Source organism: Palaemon carinicauda, chromosome 6 (assembly GCF_036898095.1).
Source record: "Palaemon carinicauda isolate YSFRI2023 chromosome 6, ASM3689809v2, whole genome shotgun sequence".
In the NCBI taxonomy this organism is placed as follows: Eukaryota; Metazoa; Arthropoda; class Malacostraca; order Decapoda; family Palaemonidae; genus Palaemon; species Palaemon carinicauda.
Genome location: NC_090730.1, coordinates 95533327 through 95540826, shown reverse-complemented (window position 1 = coordinate 95540826; position 7500 = coordinate 95533327).

Genomic DNA, 7500 nt, shown 5'->3' with positions numbered 1-7500 from the left:
ACAGCTTCTGGCAGGGTGGAGATTCGAACCCCCACCTGTAGGCCGGAAACCATGCCAGCAAAGGCTCTACCGACTGAGCTATCAAGAGAGATAAAAGTTTATGACAAGTCCCCGTACATATTCCTGTCGAATTCAAGAATCTGTTCATAGACGTGAAATAAAACCATCTCCACCATGATAGCTGAATCGTGAGTTTGCTACACGAGGTAATATTAAATGAACATATATCACAAGCACACATGAATTCAATCAATGTAAATATCACCCACGAACAGCATTCAACACAAAATTCTATCTTGGGAATATATATATCCACTTGGAAATCATTTTATGGTAACAGCTTCTGGCCGGGTGGAGATTCGAACCCCCACCTGTAGGCCGGAAACCATGCCAGCAATGGCTCTACCGACTGAGCTATCAAGAGAGATAAAAGTTTATGACAAGTACCCGTACATATTCCTGTCGAATTCAGGAATCTGTTCATAGACGTGAAATAAACCCATCTCCACCATGATAGCTGAATCGTGAGTTTGCTACACGTGGTCATTTTAAATGAACATATATCACAAGCACACGTGATTTCAATCAATGTAAATATCACCCACGAACGGCATTTAATACCGAATTCTATCTTGGGAATATATATCCACTTGGAATTCATTTTATGGTAACAGCTTCTGGCCTGGTGGAGAACCAAACCCCCACTTGTGGGCCGGAAACCATGCCAGCAACGGCTCTACCGACTGAGCTATCAAGAGAGATAAAAGTTTATGACAAGTCCCCGTACATGTTCCTGTCGAATGCAAGAATCTCTTCATAGACTTGAAATAAACCCATCTCCACCATGATAGCTGAATCGTGAGTTTGCTACACGTGGTCATTTTAAATGAACATATATCACAAGCAAACATGATTTCAATCAATGTAAATATCACCCACGAACGGCATTTAATACCGAATTCTATCTTGAGAATATATATCCACTTGGAATTCATTTTATGGTAACAGCTTCTGGCCGGGTGGAGATTCGAACCCCCACCTGCAAAATTTATCATCATGCATATAATACATATATATATATATATATATATATATATATATATATATATATATATATATATATATATACATATATAACGGATTTTGAGCGAAGCGAAAAATCTATTTTTGGGTGAGATGGCCATGTCGTCCTGATGGAAGTTCCTATAGGGTAGCTTCCTAGGGTATATTACAACTACGGCGATATTCCCAGAGAATTTACCTTAAGGTACCAGAATTCTAACTCCTGGAGCGAGTATCCCTCGTGAAAGGGATATCGCGACATATCAGAGGACGTATTCTAGACATGTCACATGGCAATCTACATCCTGGACAGAGATTTCGTCTCATAGGAGGTGATTGGCGAGATACGAATTCGGGAAAGAAAAAGGGGAGCCGCTCCCAAGGCTTCCCTATCCCCCGATTCGTATGCGTGCCTGGCGCCAATCCTGGCGCCATCTGTATTCCTTGTAGCGTACACGAGGTGCTACAGATACTGTATGTAGGGAGGGGTCCTACAGCCCTTTCTTAGAAAGGCAAGGGCGGGTCCATCAGGACGACATGGCCATCTCACCCAAAAATAGATTTTTCGCTTCGCTCAAAATCCGTTTTTTGGGCTCAAGCCATGTCGTCCTGATGGAAGTGTACCAGAGCATTACTGTATCTGTGGATTCTCAGAACGTGCCGTACTCCCCGGAGGTAATTTTTTTCCGGTCGACTAGACCTAGAGACCTAAGATGTTACCGTTATACATCTTTTCAACTAACTATAAACTATGTTAGAGCTTCCTGCCCCCTACAGGGAAGAGTCCTACTAGACTCTGGAAAAGTCTCGAAGAGTACATATATCTATGTATGAATACCAGGCAAGCTAATATAGTGGTCTCGCCCTATATTAAGTAAAGCATAGTTTGTAAAGAACCACTGCGTCAATATGAAATATCGACCAGTTCTCCGCACAATACTTATATTGGACAAAGGTTTTATATCCGCATAGGAGGAAAACCAATGCAACATAGCTTGCATAAAGGAACAATTCTATTAGAATTATCCCAGATAAGGTACATAGAATGAATGCTCAATTATACCAATAAATTGACACAGGTGAAGGAGACGCAAGGTTCTCAAGAACCAGATTATTGACAGGCAATAAATAGACAGGTTAACCACAATTATATATATATATATATACATAAGAAGAGGATAACCCAAAACTTTAAGCATAAGTATGATAGTAAACAGAGCTTGTTTGTCTGAAAGAAAAAACATTAGATGCCACTTTTAAGATACCGAGGTATCAAAGTCATAAAAGCCTGTATTACAAATCAATGACATTAGCGTTAGAAACGCTCGGCACACATGTCTGCACTTATGCTAGGTTCACCTTCGGAAATGGAACAGTCTGGATGGGCAACACAGTGCCCTCACTTAGTTTGTAGTACAGTATGTAACTACACACTCACCCTGGAATTAATCGTCCCAATTAAGACCACTGTTCCTCGCAGAGTTAAACAGTAGGGTTAACACCGCGACCCACTGCTACCACAGATCTCTTTTAGTTCCTCTACTTGCTTCGCATAGTGGCGAAAGAACACTCTGGAAGACTTCCAGCCAGTGTATGAACGGAGATGTTCAAAATCCATACAATTAAAGAAATTTAAGAATGAGGCAACTTTCCTCGGATCGTGACCTGCGGGTGTATTGTCAGGATCCGCTCTGCGAATAAAATATGTGATTTTCGCTGATTCAGAGATAAATTTGAGCCTGATGTTTCTCCCCTGAATAGTTGACCACCCTTGAAGTCTGAAGTTCTATGAAGATAGACCTTTAGGCATTCTACTGGACATAGAGATGCATCTTCTTTCAGAGGGCAGATTCTGCAGGGACCCCACCTGTTGGTGGGTAACTCATTCTTGGCGAGAAACGTAGGATCCGGAAACAGGTTCAGTTCTCCCCCATCCAGGAACTGAACACGACCTGCCTCTCTCGAGAGGCTACAGTCTCACTAACCCTGGCCCCGGACGCGAGTGCAAAATAGGAAAATAACTTTTTGTGTCAAATCCTTTAACGCACACTCTTCATTGCTCAACAGAGAAGCGAAATGAAGAACTTGTCTAAAGACCATGAAATGGGCTTTGGAGGTGCTGAAGGTCTGAGCCTAGCACAGGCTTTCGGGACTTTATTAAAGATCTCGTTACCTAGGTCGACCTGGAAGGCATATAGAATGGGTCTTGTCAAAGCAGACTTACACGCTGAAATCGTGTTCGCTGCCAACCCTTGACCATGGAGGTGGAGAAGAAAGATAAGCAGAAGTCTGTCAAGATCTCCTGCGGAATCTTCGCCTTGACAAAAGGCCACCCATTTTCTCCAAGATGACTCATATTGCCTTCTAGTAGATTTGCACTTATATTCCTCAAGGAAGTCTATACTGGCTTTCGAAATCCCGAAACGCTTTCTCACCGCTAGGGAGAGAAAATCATGAGCTGCAGGGTCCGGGTTTTCTGTAATGAAGCGCAGACAGTTGACTTCTGGACTCGCTGGGTCAGAACTGGATCTGGTAGTGGTACAAACTTCAGCTACAGTTCCAATGCCAGGAGGAACCACACGCTGTTCGGCCACTTGTGGGCCACTATTGCCGCTACCCTTTGAAGGATCTCAGTTTGTTGAGGACCCTCAACAGAAGGTTGTGAGGAGGGAACAGATAAATCTTGGACCATCTGTTCCAGTCGAGGGACATTGCGTCCACTACTTCCGCTAAGGGGTCCTCGTACGGGGCACGTACAGGGGCAACTTCTTGTTGTTTTTCGTCGCAAAGAGGTCTATCTGCAGTTCTGGGACTGATTCAGAATGAAGGAGAATGATCCTGCGTCTAAGGACCATTCCGACTCTATCGGTGTGAACCTGGATAGAGCGTCCGCTGTCACATTGCGGACTCCTTGAAGGTGAACTGCCTACAGGTACCACTTCTTCTTTTCCGCCAATCGGAAGACGGCCAACATCACCTGGTTGAGAGGTGGTGACCTCGATCCTTGTCGATTCAAGTATCTCACAACTACCTCGCTGTCTATCAACACCTTATGTGGATCGAGTGACGCGGGGAGACTTTCTTTAAGGTAAGGAGCACTGCCCTAGCTTCTAGAAAGTTTTATGTGAAAGGTCTTGAATAGCCTGGACCAAGTCCCCTGGACTTTTTTCCCGATGAGAGTGACCTCCCCATCCCTTCTTCGAGGCGTCTGAGTGAATCGTCACCGACGGGGGAGGTGGCTGAAGAAGAGCCGACTTCTTTAGATGTCTGGCTTGGGACCAAGGCCTGAGAAGAGTACTTAGCCGAAGCGGCTGGTCTTCTCAGATCTCTTCACGCGTTTGATGCATAACTTCTCCAAACTCCGATTGCATCCTTTAGCTGTGCTCTTAGCACTGGGTCTGTCACCGAAGCAAACTGGAGAGAGCGCAGTACTCTCTCCTGCTCGTGTCTTGATATCCTTTCGGAATCTTGAAGTCTCTTGACAGAACCCGCTATCTCCTTCCTTTTCTTCGCCGGGGTGGAGAAACGGTGTGACAAAAGGTCCCAGTGGATTCCCAGCCACTGGAACTTTTGAGATGGAGAAAGTCGAGAATTTTTCTGTTGATCTTGAAGCCTAGGTACTCTAGGAACTGGATCACTTGACTGGAAGCTTGCAAGCATTCTGTCTCGGATGCTGCCCACACCAACCAGTCGTCCAGGTAGGCTACTACCTGAATTCCCTTTAGGCGTAATTGTTTGAGAGCTACGCTCGCAAGCTTCGTAAAAATCCTTGGGGCTATGTTTAGCCCGAATGGCATGGCTCCGAAGGCGTATAGTCTTCGTTGTAGCCTGAACCTAGGTAGGGGGAGAGTCGATGGCTAATTGGAATGTGCCAATAGGCGTCTAACAAGTCTATAGAGACGGAATATGCCCTCTCGGGCAGTAAGGTCCTTATGTGTTGCAGTGTTAGCATTTTGAATTTGCAATTCACTATGAACTTGTTGAGTGGCGACAAGTCCAGAATGACTCTGAGCTTTTCCGAGTCTTTCTTGGGAACACAAAACAGCCTCCCTTAGAAATTGATGGGCTTCACCCTTCGGATCACCTTTTTTCTCCAACAGTTCTTGAACGTACTCCTCCATAACGGGGGTGGAGTGTTGGAAAAACCGAAGGCACGGGGGTGGAGTGCTGTACCAGATCCCGCCCAGTCCATTCTTGAGTAGGCTGTGGGCCAAGGGATCGAAGGTCCACCGATCCCGAAATTTCAGAAGTCTCCCTCCTACCGGTATCACCTCACTTGGACTGCCGTCCTGACGTCTTGCCTTCCTCACCACGACCACCCCTGAATCCCCTTCCCCTTGAGGGGCGTCTAGACGAGCCTCTGGCTGCTCCTCTAGGCTTTGCTCGAAAGGAAGTAGACTGCCCTTCGAACGCTGGGGTGAATGCCGTGGACTGTGTCGACACGGCCTGGGGTACCCACTGAAAGGTGGTCGGGGTTTGTGCCACGATCTGGGGCACTGGGGGCAATGGCAATTGCAGTTGCTGTTGCTGTCTAAGAGGCTTGGCTGGCCGAGACGGTAGCCTAGTCCTCATAGTCTTCCTCTTTGGTTGAGGACCCTCATCCGGGGAAGACTTTCTTTTGATAGCCAGGCCCCACTTCTGGAGAAGGTTTCTATTCTCCAAGGCGGCCTTATCAACAACTTCTTTGACCAAGTCGGTAGGGAAAAGGTCTTTTCCCCAAATGTTGGAGGAGATTAGTTTCTTTGGCTCGTGTCTCACCGTAGCCGATGTAAACACGAACTCCCTACAAGCTCTCCTTGCCTTGACGAAGCCATAAAGGTCCTTCGTCACTGTGGCCAGATGAGGCTTGGCCACTACCATGAACATTTCATGGACCTTGGGGTCACTTACCATCGTCTCGAGAGTAGTCTGAAGAGACATTGAGGCAGTCAGTCTTTCTTTTGTATCGAACTCACTTCGCAAAAGAAAGTCAGACAGCTTAGAGAGGTCCTTGCCGAACTGACGTCCGGCAATATCAGCCTCCAACTTTCCCACTGAGAACGTAAGATGGACGTCCTTCCAGTCTTTGTGGTCCATAGGCAGGGCCAGCGACAAGGGTTTACACTCCTCTAGGGAGGGGCAAGACTTGCTGGCCTCGATTGCTTTTAGTACAGCCAGAAACCCTTTCTGTAAAAAGGGAAGGCTCTAGTAGGCGAGGACACAAAGGAAGGGAGCTTCCTATTCAATGCGGCTACCTTTGAGTTAGAGAAGCCCCTCTCTTTCATCGAGGATGAAAGTAGAGCTTGAGCCTTAGCATGGTCCATCACTATGACCTCCTTCGGCTCTGTCTCCCCCTTTGAAGCTGGTTCCTTCCTCAGCCGGACATAACAGTCCGGATATGATGCCTTGCTGGGCCAGAATTCCACCTCCAGGGGAACTGAGCCCAGCTTATCCGAGATGACGATCTTTCCAGTCGTCATCGGCATGTGCTCAGCATACCTCCATGGGTTAGCATCAGAGCACAAGGGAAGGTCTTTCACATTGAGCTTTTTCTGGGGCCCATGTGATTCTGCAAGGCACTGCATTCGCAGTTCCATTGCACCCGCCTTCTCCTGATTCTCCTTCTGCATTTGTTGGATCATTCCAACAATAGAAGAGAGGGCCTGTCCCAGCTCTACTGGGAGACCGGCCGATATAGAGGGGCTTGAACTTCATCCTGGGCTTCTGCCAGGAGGTCTTCCTCCTGACACCCGTCCACATCAGACATCCTGTCATCTAGCTGGATGTTTTGCATCGCGACCGCGACTTCAGCATCCACCTGGATCTGAACTTAGGGGATCTCCTCTTGAGGCTGGGGAATCACTGCATCAGCTGATGCCTTAGGGAAAGGATACGCCCTCATCTTCTCACTTGGAAGATAAGGGCCAGAAGTGTTCTTTTGGAAGCCCCTTACCCAGGTACGAAGCTTCTTCCTAGCTATTTAAATGTCTCAGTAATCAGGTTAGTGCACACAGTACATACCTGAGGGTCCCAATACCGGAGATCATCCTTGGAGACAGCGTATGCTGCGTGTCTCCTACAAAACTCATGTCCGCAGAGGTTCTTGCTGCTGACATTGCAGAAAGCACTTCCCCACTTCGGAGTGTCCTTCTGTAAAGAGAAGAAATTTCCATGAGTATCAAGTGAACTATTTATCACTGGATATGCATAGTATAGCATAACAATTCAGAAAGGAAAGACACACACTTGTGTTTCCCTCACAACCCATTGTTGCAGCCTTCCAGATAATAAAATTAAAATGGTTTATCTCTTCTAGAGTAACCAATGCAAGGTTTCCAGAGGAAACAGGTGGAGCTCACACCTAAGCAATGATTTTAAAATCCTGGATAATAGACAGGGAAGAACTCAGCTTCCTATCTGTAGGGCAACAGCAAAGGGATGTGCAAGAAAACACAATAG